At 46.2% G+C, this 16,652-nt stretch overlaps 1 protein-coding gene across 2 annotated transcripts in view; it reads left to right on the plus strand.

Annotated features, from left to right (window-relative positions):
• The window catches only part of Ssbp3 (single stranded DNA binding protein 3), a 157,096-nt gene that overhangs the window by 52,425 nt on the left and 88,019 nt on the right, over window positions 1-16,652 (plus strand). The window lies entirely within an intron of this gene.

Raw genomic sequence — 16,652 nt, forward strand, 5'->3', positions numbered from 1 at the left:
GCAGGAGGAAAGTTGCCTAGGAGGAAAGTACTGCCCCAGAGCTACTTTGTACAAACTTCTTGTGTATTTCCTTCTAGAGTTCCTTGCCCCTTGTTGTGTTTTGATCACAACATCCTCATGATAGAAAGTTCATCAAAACAGCTCTAGAGGCTCTCTGTTTCTAGACTCTGTAGAGTTAGCTTTTTCCATGTTTGATGATTTTCAGAGAGTTTTCGTATTGGCTGCATCCTGGGCAGGAATGGTCCCAGCTCAGCCTCTTGGGCTCAAGGATCCAGATCCAAGCAGGGTCCTTTGTGTCTAAGGAGTTGCTGATTGGAGTGCTAATGAATCAATTAGAAAATTACTTGCTGCTGAGGTCCTCAGCCAAACCAGGGCTGTGCCTGCATCTTAGCAAACCATCCGAAGGCCATACGCAGATAAATCCCTTGGCTATGGCCCTTGTAAATCACACCACAGCCTTTCTTGGACCTGTTAATCACTTGAGAAAAGCAGAACTACTGTTTTGCAGGGCTGGCTTGCACTTGGCACAGGTTTCTAGTTTGTGCTTCCGTTCATTCTGGCACTGGTGAGGAAGGCCAGAGCTCCACATAACAGCATTGGTGATGTACTTTACACAGGAATCATTCCTGGACACTCTCATGTCCTTTCCTTTGTCCCCACCACAGCCCTGTGATTAGGATGTCATCCCCCTCCCCCCTTTAAAGACAGGTAAAAAGTTTACTTCTTTTTTTATAGCAATTTTTTATTGTGATTGATTACATAAATTTCACAAATTTCACAGTATTGTGAGATAGTGATACTTAGTTTAAGTCACAAAGACATCCTAACCTTCATGGGGCAAATTGTCTTTATTGTGGTCTATAAAATTTATGATTTCCACGAGCTTTGACAATACAGTTATTTCTTCTACATTGGGTGATATATACATTTCTTTCCTTTTGCTTAGTGTCAGCTGTTCCCTCTTTCCCGCTCATTCCCTCCCTCCCATTGCTGCCATTGAGTTGCTTGGTTTGTTTGATCAATGGCCAGTGAAGGTGATGGGTCCCAATGTTGTATGTTTTCCCCTGATTCCCTCTAGTTCTGTGTCATCCTCCAGTTTCCCTCCGATGTGCACATATTTACCATGTATGTGGTCAGCAGCATGGGGTCATTTAGTAATGATTCGACCAGATGAGTGGAGGTCCTTTGTCTCTTGAGTCTTGTTTACTTTGTTGTATCTCCTTATGTCTTGGATTTAACATCCACTTATCAGGGAGACCATGTGCTGTTTGTCTCTTTGCTCTTGGCTTACTCCACTCAACATGATTTTTTTCTACTTCTATCCATTTCCCTGCGAATGTCATTATGTTGTCCTTTCTAATGGCTTCATAATATTCTATTGTATATAGGTACCACAGTTTTTGGATCCGTTCATCTGTAGTGGGGCATCTGAGTTGTTTCCATATCCTGGCTGTTGTAAACAGTGCTGCAATGAACATGGAGGTGCATGTGTCCCTGTATCCTGGTTCCTGTTGTTCAGCATAGATGCCTAGGAATGGTATGGCTGGGTCATAGGGGAGGTCTATATTTAGCTTTCTGAAGACTGTCCAGATGGATGTCTTTATAGGTGGCAGTACTGGGCTTAGAAAGCATAAGAAGCCTGTCCTCAGGTCACCACCTAAGGAAGGCAATGCTGGAGTCTCAGATGCCAGGTTGTCAAGCTGTCACTCGGTACCATTCTACATGGAAGCCCTTGTCATTCTTTCTAGTGGGTTTTTTTATAATCCCAGGTTGGGAGTGGCAGGTTAGGCACTGCCAGGAAAGGTGGACTGGTAAGGGAAGGCATTTCTAGCTGAACACCAGAGTTGGGGTTTGGAGTGACAGCCATCAGCTAAGGCTGAAGGGTCCCTGTGTGGATGAAGTACCAGGGATTCTACATGGCTAGAACGTTCTGCATTCCAGGACACTACTAGGTATATTTGAACCTAACGTGTGAATAAGAAGAGGAGATTGAAGGTAAAAAGATGAAGATGCTGTGAATCCCAACTGAAATAATAACCAGCTCTTGAGAAAGGCATCTGTAAAATGATTTTGTTATGTGTGTCTGCGCTTCTACCCATCTCCTCATTGGATACCCATCGCCTATGATTCACTAGGCCTCCCTTTACACATTGGACTGAGATGGTATGTCCAGACTTTTACCTGTTCTCTCTTGGAGAAGCTAGCCTGCTTCTCTAGAACTGTTTGCTGATTTTCTGGTTTGGTTCCTGTTGGGGAACTGTAGGCTTCCTGATCCCTTTATTTTCCAAGCTGGGCTTGAGACATCTTGAGTTACAGCCTCATATGTTGTTCTTTTGTCCCTAAGGTGGTTGGCGTGTCTTATATTTTCTTGTTTCGGCACAGGCAGCCTTGGAGGTCTGGATGCCTGGTAGTTGTTTTGTTCATGTAACAAAAGTTAGGGGCACACTGTGTGCCAGAACTGCTGAGGATGCTGGCCAGACAGAAGGTAACAACCCAACCACAGCCTGCCTGTACCACTAGAACAAACATTATAGTGGGTAGTTCAGGGATCTGCTCGAGTCTCGGGCTTCTGGTTTGAAGGCTTGAGCATAGAGGCTCTGGTCTCTCCTCAATTGCTTTGTTTTGTGCCCAGTGTTGTGCTGGACATTTTATATTTGTCACTATGTTTTACCTTTAGAAGCACTTTCTTGGTTCAGGCAGCTATGGTCACCCCATTTTTTACAGATGCTTCTGGGGAAGACACACATTGAATGGAGGAATGCAATAGCTGGGTTTCCAGCCCAGGTTCTCAATTGGATGTCTGGAGCATTTCCCATGCCACAGTGGACACTTTGGGGTGGCTTGCATTGTGTACTTGCATTGAATTTGGAAGAGTTCTGGAACTTCTGGAGATTGTGGTACATGGTTATGTACATGGTTATGGGTGATAGCCAGCTGGGTTCCAGTTAACTGTCACCCACTGCATGGTTTCTTTTGTTGCTGGTGAGGGGAGGGGAGATTTACAGGTTACTTCCTTCTACAAGCCCCCAGTCTTGCTGTGGAGGCACTTTGGGGCAACCCTCTAAGGTGTGAGTATAGTTGGGGAGTGAGAATTAGAGTGTGCATGTATACTGCCTCAGGATCACTAACCTAACATGGATGGGCAGTGTGTAGGATCTTTAGCTCCATCCTTCTGCCCAACCGGCGATTTGGCTACTTGATGTTGATTTGGCTTCACCAAATTCCAGGTATTAGAAACCCAAAAACAAACAAAGCTCAGCTCTGGATGGAATCATGTTAGTTTTTTTTTTTTCCCCTGTGTGCAGCACAAAGTACAACAGCTAGATGGGTAGGTAGCTCATCTTTGTGGAAAGCTACTGGAGTAGTGTTTGTTCCAGGAGGCTTCAGAATTGGTGGAGAAGCAGAAGTATGCCACTTGACCAGCAGCCATGGGGGACAGCTTTTATTGCCTCTTGTCTGTCCCCTTGACCTTCAGCTCCATTTGGAACCTTCTTCTTGTCTGTTTTTGTTGATCCTTTTCTAATTATTACCCATCTTCCGTCTCTGGTCCCACAGTTTTTTGACACCTCAAGCATTGGCTTTCCTTGACTGCTGTCAGTAGACAGACAAGGGCTGAGACCACCACCAATGATGGCTTTATCTCACTGTGACTCAGATGGGGATGAGACTCTGGCCTGTCATTGATGATGGTGGTGAAAGGTCAGGTTGGTAACACAAACGTTAAGGCAGCTGAGTTAATTTGATTCAGAGAATCCTGAAGCAGGAACAGTGTGGGGAAGGAAGAAAGGAGTGATCTGATGGTGCAAGCGTTCAGAGCACTGGAAAGAATTCTAGGTCTGTTTGTTTCCAAGGCTGCACTAACAGTACTATAAGCTATTGGCTTTAAACAGCAGAAGTTTATTTTCTCACAGTTGGAGATTGGAAGTCCATAATCAAGGGCCAGGAGAACCATAAGCTCCCTGAAATTTGTAGCAGAGAAGCTGTGCTCCTTGGCCGTGTCATTCCAATTTCTACTTCTGTCATAACATGGCATTCTCCCTGTGTGTCTGTGTACCCAAATGTCTCTTATTTTATAAGGACCCAGTCTTGGGTTAATGCCCATTCTAATCCAGTAGGACTTTATACTGGCTTGATTACATCAGTAGAGGACCTACTTTCAAATAAGTTCCCACTCACAGGTACCAGGAGTTAACAGTTAACTCACAATATAGAATGGTGGTGCCAGGTCCCTAATCTAAGTAGCATGTTTGAATTCCTGTTATAAGCCTTGAAGATGGCTAGGAATGTGGCTTAGTGGTAGAGTGCTTGCCTAGCATGCATGAAGTCCTGGGTTCAATTCCTTAGTACCACATAAATACAAAAAGCTGGAAGTGGCGCTGTGGCTCAAATGGTAGGATGCTAGCCTTGAGCAAAAGAAGCTCAGGAACAGTGCCCAGGCCCTGAGTTCAAACCCCAGGACCAGCTCTGCTCCCCCCCCCCCAAAAAAAAAAAAAAAGCCTTGAAGATCCTACCCCCACTCTGTGTTGTTTGTCAGGCCAAAAATCTGCTGTATGCTGGGATCTGATCTCCACTGGATACAGAGATGACATATCACTTGGCTTTGGGGATGAGAAACTTCTTTGACAACTAGGCATTTTTAAGGAAAGCTTAAAGGAGATATTCAGGCATGCCTTTGGGAGTATCCTTAGAAATGTATCCTTCCAGCCCAGCGCTGGAGGCTCACACCTGTAATCCTAGCTACTCAGGAGGCTGAGATCTGAGGATCACGGTTCAAAGCCAGCCCGGGCAGGAAAGTCCGTGGGACTCTTATCTCCAATGAACCACCAGAAAACCAGAAGTGGCGCTGTGGCTCAAGCCTTGAGCTGAAGAATGCAGGGACAGCGCCTAAGCCCAGAGTACAAGCCCCACAACAACAACAACAAAAGGTATCCTTCCTTCTCTCTGAAATGAGGTGATGGGCCTGAAGCCCAAGGAGTTGGAGATTCTTTTAGTGCCTGTCTCCTTGCAAATGAAGGGGCTTGGACAGTTGTGGCTTTTTTCTTTTGGTCCCAGTCCTGGGGCTTGAACTCTGGGTCTGGGCACTGTCCCTGAGCCTTTTTGCTTAAGGCTAGTCTTCTACCACTTGAGTTACACCTTCACTTCTGGCTGTGTGTGTGTGTGTGTGTGTGTGTGTGTGTGTGTACATGTGCGCATGCATGCACATGCACACACTTAACTGGAGATGAAGAGCCTCATGGACTTTTCTGCCCAGGCTGGCTTTGAACCACAATCTTCAGATCTCAGCTTCCCAACTAGCTGGGATTGCAGGCATGAGTCACCAGCACGCGGTGGGTTGTATATTTTATAAGTGTGGTGTTCAGGGTTGTGTGTTCCAGTTGGCTTTGGTAGCTAGTAACTTTTGTTGGGAGGGCAAATACTGTGTAATGTCAGTAAGGATGTTTTAAAATAGGGGCTTCTGTGTTTTTTCTGTGGATAAACACAAAGGAGTCAAGTATGGGTTAGTGTCTAATCACTGAGGCCAGCCCTCTTTTCCTCCCTCTTAGAAGTTCCCGTCTGAGCAACAAGAACAGCAACCAAATCCACCCACCAGACACACACTTCTCTTTAGGACTTTGCAGACTGCCTATGTCTGAGAAGCATTTCTGTACAGATGATAGGAATAGAGTAGAAAGCATTTGTAGTTATTGTGTTGGTGAAAACCAATGTAATGTAAATAGGAAGTCTGGATTATACATATCCTCAAAACACTGCAACTGAAAACCACACATGCCAAATGAAATTTCCCACTGTGTGTCCATGGACTTCACAGTGTGGTCTATAGGCATCAGGGCTTGATCTTGTCTGTGTCTCCATTTCTCACCTCCTCTTCTTTGCTCTCCTCCCACCCAGGACAGAGAAAATTGGTTGTGTATGTTCTCCAGTTTACATGCCCAACATATACTGCCCATTGTTGAGTCACTCAAGTAGCTGTCCTTTTTGACAGTCATAAACCACAGAGAATCTAAGAGGCACCCTGAACATATGTTAATCCTTCCTCCTTCATTCTGACCCCCCAAAGATGCTTTTCCTAGGAGTGTTTAAGATCACTCTCCGAAGGGGTCTTCACCAGCCCTCTTTGGATAGAACTATTTATTATGTAGTGCATACAAATGGTTTGGTTTGGTGTGTTATTTCCAAAGGATGTATTTCCAAAGTTGGGTAATAAGAAAATAAAACTTCTGATAAGCCCACCACCCAAAGACTCATACTATGATTTAGATTTTGTTGGTATGACTTTTTTTTTTCTCTCTAAATATGTCCCTGCCTTTGGAGTCAACACCTAGAGGAAAATGTCAGTCTATTATTTAATCCACGGTACCTCTTAGCCAGCATGCCTCATTCCCTTGTGCTTTCTTAGTTACCAGGTGCCTGGTTCCCTGCTACTGCCTCTTCTTTCCCTTCCAGTCTTTGGGTCTTTGGAAGTACAGACCACCTTACCCAGTTTGCTGACTTGCATGTCCTATTCTAAATTCTAGAACCTGCTCTGGACATGGGGTTCCCTTCTTCAAGGATGCCTAAAGCACTCCACTGCCATGACTCTCCTAGCCTCCTCCATTCGGAGGCTCTTTGTAATTGATGTTGATAGTTTCTTTTGTTGAAATGAGGAGGTTGCATGAAATCCTTGCTCCAAGTCCTAGAGTTCAAGACTGCTTTGTGGGGGACATTAAGGTTTGTGTCCATCCAGCTGACAAGATGGTATAAAGCTTTTAGTCCTTATGGATCTGTGGATCTCAATGGAGGAAATCCTTCTCCCGGCACTGCATTCATATGCACAGAAAACTGTGTGTAGACCAAGTGTCTGGGTTTGTGGAACCTTGGAGTTCATCTCTGAGACCTATTGGAAACAGACATGCTCCCTGGCCACTAGGCAACCTGTTCAGCTGGCATTCAGTAGAATAGCTGCCACGAGAGGTACCCCAGAGTCATGCGGTTGTAAGGATAGCAGTGATTATAATAAAGGCTATATCAGCTAAGCTGATACTGTTTACCTAGTCCTGAGGTAAAACAGAAGAGAGGACACCACCATCCATTTCACAGACCAGCACACTGAGGTCAGAGAAGTAAAGTAATATGCCCAAGGTCACACAGTGAGAACCAGAATTGGAACTCTGTCAGTCTAGCTTCAGAGATGTGCAAGACCCTTGACATGCAGCAAGAGACTTACTGGGTGCCCTCGGTAAGTGGTAGCAGCAACATTTAGAGCAGCAGTGGCTTAGGGCATGGCCTTCTTCCTCACTCTCCTGCCCATGTCCTGTGTCCTATGGGAGATGATCTTTCCAGCTCTGGAGGAGATGTGGGTTTGGTTCCTACCCAGTGTTCACTAGGTTTCTAAAAATATCATCATCATCATCATCATCATCATCATCATCATCTATTGCCACCTCACTTGGTTTGTGGATCCTGCAAATGCAGAGAGATCACATTTCTTGTCCAGAGTCTCAAGGCTGACTAGATGCCAAGCAGCTGAGATTTGAACATTACTCTGTAGGCTGCCTGGGCTTCTTTCCTTGACCAGTCTTTCCACATAACAGTATGGAACAGGGTATGGGCAGGACACTCACCTGGGAGTAGGAGGGGTAGAGTCAGCTGGAAGCCTTGCTCTCGGGCCCACTTTGCAGGGCCCCACCAGAACCAATAGCTAATGCAGGTGGCAGAGGAAGAAGCAAAGGGCTATTATTGATCTACTCACTTTACCCAGGGAGGCCATAGCAGACTCACAGATTTCTTTTTAAAAATGTATTAATCTGACCGTAAGCAAGCCCCAGCTTAAAAATAAATAACAATAAGGTAGAAGCAAAACAGGTGGGAATATAGGTGAGGGATGGTGCCAAAGCTAAGGAGAACTGAAAGCGGCTGTGGAGAGGAGAGGGGCTTTCATACATGCTTCAGGTCACATTGTTGAGACTGGATTCTAGAGCCCCTGCTGGCTCTGGTCACCTGATCTCTTGGGTCCTGTGCTACCTCTATCTCTCCTGGTTCACTCTGTTTAGGGAAAACTACTCAAATCCAGCAGGGTCTCACAGTATACAGAGATAGTTCACATCCACAGTCCCCACCTTGCTGGTTCTGACTTGAGCAGTTTGGCCTCCCTCTTTGCCCTCTAGCATACTGGTTGTCTTTTGGTTTCTTTGGGTGCTAGCCTTTGCACCTGATGAGCTCCCCTACCCCCACACCTGAAAAGTATTTCCCTTTCTCCTTTTCTTTTGCCCTCCAGGTTAGTAGTACCTGCTCACCTTTCAGCCTCCTCCCTTAACTGGAGCAGGCCTCCTATGTCTGAGGCACTGTTCCTGTGGCTCCTAGGACCTCTCTTGTGGCCATTACCACAAACATCATAAAAAGAATTAACTTTAATTTTATAGCATGTAGCAACTAAACTGGGGGAAGATTTGTCCTCTCCTCTCCACCCTGTATGTCTTTGTCTTGGCTTCTGTTGACCAAATAGTCACTACCTAACTCAGCACCTACTGTGCTGGGATTTTGGTAAATCTATGTGAGCCTTATGGATGGAGGCTAGAGTCTGTTCTGTTTGGTTCATGAGTACAATTTGGGTAAAGTTGAAGACAGTGACATCTTAATTTTAAAAAATTCACTAAGGAAGACTGCTTGCCAGCATTCCAGGAGGTCAGGGTGCTTGTGCCTTCCAGAGTAGGCATCTACCGTGAAGGAGATTCCATTAGCTTATTCACTTTGTAGGTGGAAACACACAAAACCCAGAGAATAGAAAAGACTTAGCTATAGCTTCAGTACAGAACCTTTATCAGTCTTTATTTAACTGCCAGTTTTTTTGTTTTGTTTTGTTTTTTTGGGGGGCTTGAACTCTGGACCTGGGCACTGTCCCTCAGCTCTTCAGTTCAAGGCAAGCACTCTACCATTTGAGTCACAGCACCACTTATGGTTTTCTGGTGGTTTATTGGAGATAAGAGTCTCACGGACTTTACTGCCTGGGCTGGCCTTGAACCTCGATCTTCAGATCTCAGCCTCCTGAGTAGCTAGGATTACAAGTGTGAGCCACCCATGCCTGGCTAAACCACCAGTTTTTTAGAAAGTGAACTGATAATGATCAGGTGGCAGGTGAGTCAGGTTCCTCCTTGGCATGGCTGCATTTGCTCACAGAACAGTGCCCTTCAGAGGAGGGATGGACTTAGGTTATTACCTTAGAGAAAAGAAGAGGGGACATTAGAAGTAGGATCTTTCTGATTCTGTAACCTGGTTTTCCCCTGTCTCTGTGTGGTTGGGAGAGGGATGACTTTGTTCCTTGCATTGACCATGTTGATCCTGTTGTGGGAACCTCCATTGGATCCAGCCCTCTGGCCTGGGTCTCATGAGGACCACACTTCCTCGCTATTTTGACTTCTGAGAGAGCCTCAGACATTGCCCTGTCCCTGAACCCTTGCTGTATCCCTGTGACGCCTTTGGGGATCCTGGAAAGGTACTGAAGGTGATGAAGCAAAATTTGTACTGCTCATTCTAAGAGTAACATTCCATCATTTGTGGCTAAAAATAAAGTGCTCTTGTCTTTCTTCAGTCACTGAGCATGGGTTTACTTATGGGGCTTCATGACAGTCACTTGTCCCTCATTCCTGCTCCCCCTCAGCAGGTGTGAGAGGCACCAGACTTGGGGGCATGAATGGCTGTAATGCTGCTCACCTCCTAGGAGAGCAGAGCCCTGTGCCTTTGAGGAGGCACCTTGGGTTCTCGGCCACCATGCCACACATGAGGACACCATCTTTCTTTGCAAATATGACTGGAACCAAAAAGAGACATGCTAGCTTTAGAGACTGTTTTATGTTATTTTATTGGATATTTAGAATGTACAGAGGCAAGGGAGATAAAATTAGCTTGTTCAGTTAATCTTGTAACTATTGACCAAGCAGAAGTTTTATGCTACATTATATGATAGGGATCTTACTAGAGAATGCAACAATACTTCTCTCAGAGTTGTTTATCCTGGAGATAATAAGTCAGTGGAGAGCCCAGAGCCACAGGGCCCTGCTCCTAACCCATCCTTCTACCAGAATCAGCTGTTGAGGCTCAAGTATGCCTCCTGTCATTATCCCCTTTCTTAAGGCACTTAAGGTTCCCCTTGTATTTGGGGGCAGGGTGGGGGGGGGCGTATTTATTATGTGCAAGGTTGGTCTAATATTTCCGTGTGTGTGTACGTGTGTGTGTGTGTGTGTGTGTGTGTGTATGTGTGTGTGTGTGTGTGTGCGTGCGTGCGTGCGTGTGTTTGCCAGTCCTAGGGCCTAGGCACTGTCCCTGAGCTTCTTTTGCTCAAGGCTAGCACTCTACTACTTGAGCCACAGCACCACTTCTGGCTTTTCCTGTGTATGTGGTACTGAGGAATCGAACCCAGGGCTTCATGCATGCTAGGCAAGCACTCTACCACTAAGCCACATTTCTAGCCCCTGGTATTCTTTTTTTTTTTTGGGTCTGGTCGTGGGGCCTGAACTCTGGGCCTGGGTGCTGTCCTTCAGCTCAAGGCTACTGCTCTACCACTTGAGCCACACAGCGCCACTTCTGGCTTTTTTTCTTTTTGCTTATGTGGTGCTGGGGAATCGAACCCAAGGCCTCATGCATGCAAGGCAAGCGCTCTACCACGGAGCCACCTTCGCAGCTCCCCCCCGCCCCCCCCCTGTATTCTTTTTATGAGCTCTCTATGAGCCTGTGAAATAACTGCTTGCTTCCTTGTTTTCCAGTTGATGAAATGGGGACCTAAATGGTTAATTGAGCCCCACAGCTAAGTTCTAGGTTCAGATTGAAGCAGAGGAATTATAGAGTTCATTCTCTTCACTTTATGCTATATAGACACCCACACTAAGAATCTGTGTACTGTGGTAGAATCAGGATTTACTATCTGCCCAGTATGAATTATCCTAGGCACTTATTCTTAATAACTCTTCACTGTGCTTTCCATTCAGTCCATCTTCATCTTCCTAGTAACCTGGGAGATATGAACTTCTCACCCTCCCCAGTTTCTTTCTTTCTTTCTTTTTTTTTTTGGGGTCCAGTCATGGGGCCTGAACTCTGGGCCTGGGCGCTGTCCCTCAGCTCTTTAGCTCAAGGCTAGCGCTCTACCACTTGAGCTACAACGCCACTTCCGGCTTTTTTCTTTTTGCATATGTGGTGCTGAGGAATCAACCCAGGGCCTCATGCATGCAAGGCAAACGCTCTACCACTGAGCCACCTTCCCAGCCCCACCCTCCCCAGTTTCTTTACGAAACAAAATCAGAATATTCAGAAAACAAATTGCACTAGCTGGGGCTGGGAAGGTGGCTCAGTGGTAGAGCGCATGCCTTGCATACCAGAGGCCCTGGGTTGGATTCCTCAGCACCACATAAGCAAAAAAGAAAAAAGCCAGAAGTGGCGCTGTGGCTCATGTGGTAGAGCGCTAGCCTTGAGCTGAAGAGCTGAGGGACAGCGCCCAAGCCCAGAGTTCAGGCCCCATGACCGGACCCAAAAAAAACAAAAAAAAAAACAAATTGCACTTGCTGATGGAAGGTGAATCGGCACATCCAGTCTTGGAAGATGCCAGTGTATCTTGGATGCTAGAATTTAGCCATGTAATTTTTTCTTTTGAAATGAGTTGTGTTACTGTCCAGGCCAGTCTCAAACTCCTAGTGATCATTCTGACTTGGCCTCTTTCCTGTCTGAGACTACAGGTGAACCCCACTATGCTCTGCTTGAACATAGTGCCATAATCCAGAGCGCGAGGGAGAGGGAAGGTCCATGAATTACATTCTGAAAACTACATTAAATGAAAGACATATGAGAAGAAGTGTGTGTTTAGAAGACTAGCTTGTAACTTGGACCTCAGGAATCCTATTTGGGGATTTTTTACACCATTTTCATGATCTGGCTTCAGGTACCTGTAAAAAATTATGGTAATTAAAATGTAATTTGGAATCCCCTGTTGGCTCACAGCAGCTGGTCCAGATGTAGGAGGCTGGGGCTGTCTGTGCTGGAACAAGCTAAGGCTTGTTAGGGGTGTCACTTTGTTCTGCCCTTTGTGTTGCTGGGGACAAAGCTGGGGGCAAAGAGATACAGGAGCTATTTTTACAGCGTTCACGTCATGTTCAGAATTACTGGCTGTTTGCGGCTGATTCCGTTTGGCCTCGGCTGGGAAGAGAGAGTTCCCTTGGCTGCCTGGGTCTGTGTGGAAATTCAAGCTCATACCCCTTGGGTATATGTGTACTGTAAAGGTGAAGGGGCCCTGAGTAACTGTACAGTCACTCTGAACCAGTGTTTGGCCTTGTCTTCTTAGGATTTAAATTCTTCTGTGCTTGGGGTGGGGATGGGAATATGAGGGACATAAACAGAGACCATGAACTCATCCACGTGCATATTTATTAAAAAGAAACCTCTTCAGTTTGAGATACACACTAGAGCTTTTTGCAGGTAACTGTGAAGTTAAGTCGAATAAGGTATTGTCCCCTAAGGATTTTATAGTCTAGTTGGGGGAATGGAAAAATAAACCTTTGGTTGATCATGTGCAAGCCATGAGTGTGTGCTGGGATCTGTGGGAGGTATTGGCAGGGTAGTGTGGGGTGCCACAGAGGGGCCTGAGTTGCAAGGGCACTCAAAGGCCACTTCCTGGAGGAGGCAGTAGCGGGAGCTGATTTAAATAATTGGGGATAAGAGGTTCCAAGTATGCACTTCTGGATTATTTGCTGTTGAGTATCATTTATGTACATATATGGCATTATAGTTGGTGTGTGTGTGTGTGTTTGTGTGTGTGTGTGTGTGTGTGTATACATATATATAAAACCTCTTCTTTGATTAATTGGTTGACACACTAGGATTTTATTTTCATACCCAAATAATACTTTCTTTGAAAAGTTTGAGGAAAAACTAAACAAACCACTTTGTAGCAGCCCAGCTTGATGTCTCAGAGATGGGAGCAGCCACAGACAGCCTTGTGTTGTGCATTATAAAACCAGAGTGGTTTTATAATGAAGCAGGGGTTAAAGAAACCAGCTCCACATCCCTGGCTCCTGGCCTGGCTTGTGCACCATGCTGCCTATATGTGTGTGTGAGGCTGGATGAGTAGGAGTCCTGTCTTGCAGGACCTTTGGGGTGGGTGAGGTAGCTCCTTGGGGAGGCGGGCAGATCCCAGTTAAAGTCCAGAGAAGACTCAGGACCTGAATCCAAGTAGTGAGGACATAGGAGACCACAGATGCTCAGGGCAGCAGAGCATCCATGGCAGCCCAGCATGTGGATGGCTGGTTTGGGGGGAGAAAGACTCTTTGCACAGTGCTCTTTGCACTCCCACCACTTCATGCCTGTTTTCATCCAATGCAAACTCTGCTCTGATCTCTACTTTATTCTGGGCAAGCCCAGGAAGCTGGTGAATTAGGTCTAGCAATGCCTGTGGAGTACTGACAGGGTGCTCACCACACAGGTTTGCCTTCTGGGACCCTCCACAGATAGCTGGAGTGTTTCTACCACGTTGTGAATGTGTGCTGATGCTGCAGCGCCAAGTCCTTGGCTTGGGCTTATTTGCAGTGAGTATTCTAAATGTCAAGTTCCCCTTGACTTGAGCTGAGCAGACGAAACAAAATGGCAGATAGATTAGAAGGGGCTTGAGAAGCCTTTTAGGATTTGAAAAACGTACTTTGTTGACTTTGAAAAGCTGCTGAACTGGCCCATATGCACAGAGGCATGGGGCGTCTGCTGGATGCCTGTTGGCTCTGGGAGCCTACTGACATGATGGTCTCCCTCTTACCCCTCCCCCGACATATACCCAAGTGGGAGCCAGGGCACCCTTGAGCCTGAACAGGGGTAGATTCCAAGACTTCCTTATGTTGTGACAATAAGAGGCCTGGATGGGCGCTGTCCTGGTCAATCTCCTAAGGTAGAGGGCTTTGACACAGCAATACCTTTTCAATGTGTGCTACCCACTGGAAAGATACAGTACGTAAAAGTAAACATGATGACCTACTGTGTCACAGTTTCTGGAGTGGATTGTGAGAGGACTAAAAAGTTAGGGCTCACCAAAGGCACAGGAGTCCTGGCTTAGAACTTGGAGAGACAGCTCAAGCAGAACTTTAGAGATGGTCCTGGTTAGTCCTTTCTTTCTCCAGAGGTGAAGCTGAAGTTGAAGCTCAGAGAGGTTAAGTGATCTGTCCAAAGCTACACAGGAAGTGGTGAAGTTGGAATTTGAGCCTGACTCTGTAGTTCCAGTGTCCATACTTGTCCTATGACATCATATTGGCTCCTGCTCTTAGCCCTCTCTTCTGAAATTCATTTCTTTTGCCCTTCCTCCAACTGCTTCCTTTTCCTGTCTGGATTCCCCAGGAATCCCTCCGTGGGTCCTTCCTCATCCAGTCTGAGGGATAACAGGAAGAACAGAGTTTCAAACAGAGTTAGATCCTCATTGCTTCCCAGAGGCCAGTGCCTGTCCTGCTGCATTGTGCTGTATGCTGATCTCCTGAGGACAGGCAGGAATCAGTTTCACACCCTGTTCAGACCAACAAGGGTCTCAGGAAGAGTTAGTGAAGTTAGCATCTCTGGGTTCTGGGGAAATGCACTTTAGAAGGTATGCAACTTTGTAGCTGGTGGCTTTCCTGTTGTGCATCTCACAGGTCACAGGAGCATCAGCCCCAACCTGAAACCCACCAGTCCTTAGCAGCTGGGATGGGCTAGACTGCATAGAAGTTCATGGTGTAGACTCTGGTCCTGTGGCCTGGAAGGTGAAAGATGAGTTTTTGTCTTTTCTCTCCCTTTCCTTGCACTCTTATATACCAAGTGCCTTTATGTTCCCAGGAAATAGTTTTCTCAATACCTGTCCTGAAAACACTGGTGTGATACTGTAACTGATTGTGTTCATGTTGGAGAAATGAAAGACATCATTGCATGAGGAGGAGCGTGATGGAGGCACATGTGGCTCTAGACTTGAGAGCGAGGTACTTCCCCTTTTCTGTAACAAGAGCTGTCTCTTGTGTCTGGGTGTTTCACAAACACAGGGCAGAGTTGGCCAAGGTCCTTTCAGCTGTGGCTGTCACAGTCTTTTTTCTGAAGTCTAGCTTCTCCAGCCCCCTGTCATTTCTGAGAGACAGCAGCCCTTCCAGGACAGCCTCTGAGCCAGGTGAGTCAGAGCTGATTAGCAGATTTTCTATTCCCATTTCCAGGTCCAAACAACAGGATATAATTTAATAGGCATAAATGTAAAATCTTATGTGCGGGTTCAAAAAAAAAAAAAACCAAGTTCACAGGCACAGAGTGAAAAGGAGTCAGTTTAACAGTGAATGAGAAAGTGGTCCTTGAATCTACCTGAATTTAAGCTCTATGTGCCACAGTTGGCCGCAGTGCAGTGCTGGCTCACCCCACAGGTACCACATCTACAAGGAGAATGATGATGCTGTCATTATCAGTAATGAATAATAATAGCTAGGGGTTTTACATATATTGTTGCTTCATTCTTAAAATCATCTTTGAGGCGGGTCTTATGATGTTCCTTTTTTGGAAGAGGGCTCACTAAACTTTATACTGAGAGAAAGCTGCTGGACCAATTGAAATATAGGTTGGATTGAGAGCCTGTGCCCCCTGGAGCAGACTAGAGGCCAAGTAGATGGTAGAGCTTCTGGAGGACTTAACTAAAGGAGATGGTAGCTTGAAAACAGTTTTAATAACATCTGCTTTTGATATAGCCTTTGCTTAGTGCTAGGCACCATTTTGAAGTTTTTATGCACCGACTTCATTCTTGTCCCTGTTTTATAGATGAGGAGACTGAGGCATGGACAAGCTAAGTTGCCAGAATTGATATAGCTTATAAGTGGCAGGGATTCAAACCTGAAAGTCATGGCTTGGAGCTCTGAACTATCACACCCTGCAGCCATAAAGAGGCTTGGGTAGAGAGATATCTTAAGTATGCTCTTTACAGGATGATGGCTGTCCTACGGAATTCAGAACACAACCCCAGCCTGAGTACCAGTGTATGAATGGAGAGGCCTTGGCTCTCCTACTTCTGTGGACAGTGTCTAAGAGGCAGAATCCCTTGAGGGAGACCGTGAGCTTCTTATAGCCAATTGACTGCCCACAACCAGGCATGCCCATGGAGGTGGGAGAGAGGAGGACATCATCCTTTCTACAAAAGTCCAATGTTAAGACCATCCTAAGTGAGATGTGAGAGGCCTTCAGGCCTATTGTGTAGCTGGCTGCCTCCCAGTGCTTTGTTGTGGACAAGGCTAGTTTTCCTGGACCTCCCCCACCTCTAGGCAGTGCTGTGTACCATGGTGGTGGTCCCTGTGGACTGCTTCAGGGGAAGTGACTAGCTATCCGCTGGGTCCAGCCTGGCCCTATTAGGAAGCCCTAGTTGTCAAGCCCACAGAACTGCTGACGGTAGTGCAGGGAACAATGCTGCGTAGGTGGAGGCCAGTGTGTGTTTGCTTGCCTCCTGACCTGAGTGACAGCAGTGGCACACTTTATTTATCCCTTTTGGTCTCCCTGCAGGATCTCATCCTGACTCTCAGGAGAAAGTCTTTAAAGGGGCTTAGGCTTACATTGCCTTCTTCAAGTTCTTGGCTGGGGTCCTCAGGAGCCATCACTTTCTTGTTTCAGATCCTGTGTGGAGGTGCGAAAAGGTGACGTAGTGCGTTACAGGTCACCTCACCAGG

This window comes from Dipodomys spectabilis, unplaced genomic scaffold, assembly GCF_019054845.1.
Source record: "Dipodomys spectabilis isolate Male_0828 unplaced genomic scaffold, ASM1905484v1 ptg000504l, whole genome shotgun sequence".
NCBI classification, from domain to species: domain Eukaryota; kingdom Metazoa; phylum Chordata; class Mammalia; order Rodentia; family Heteromyidae; genus Dipodomys; species Dipodomys spectabilis.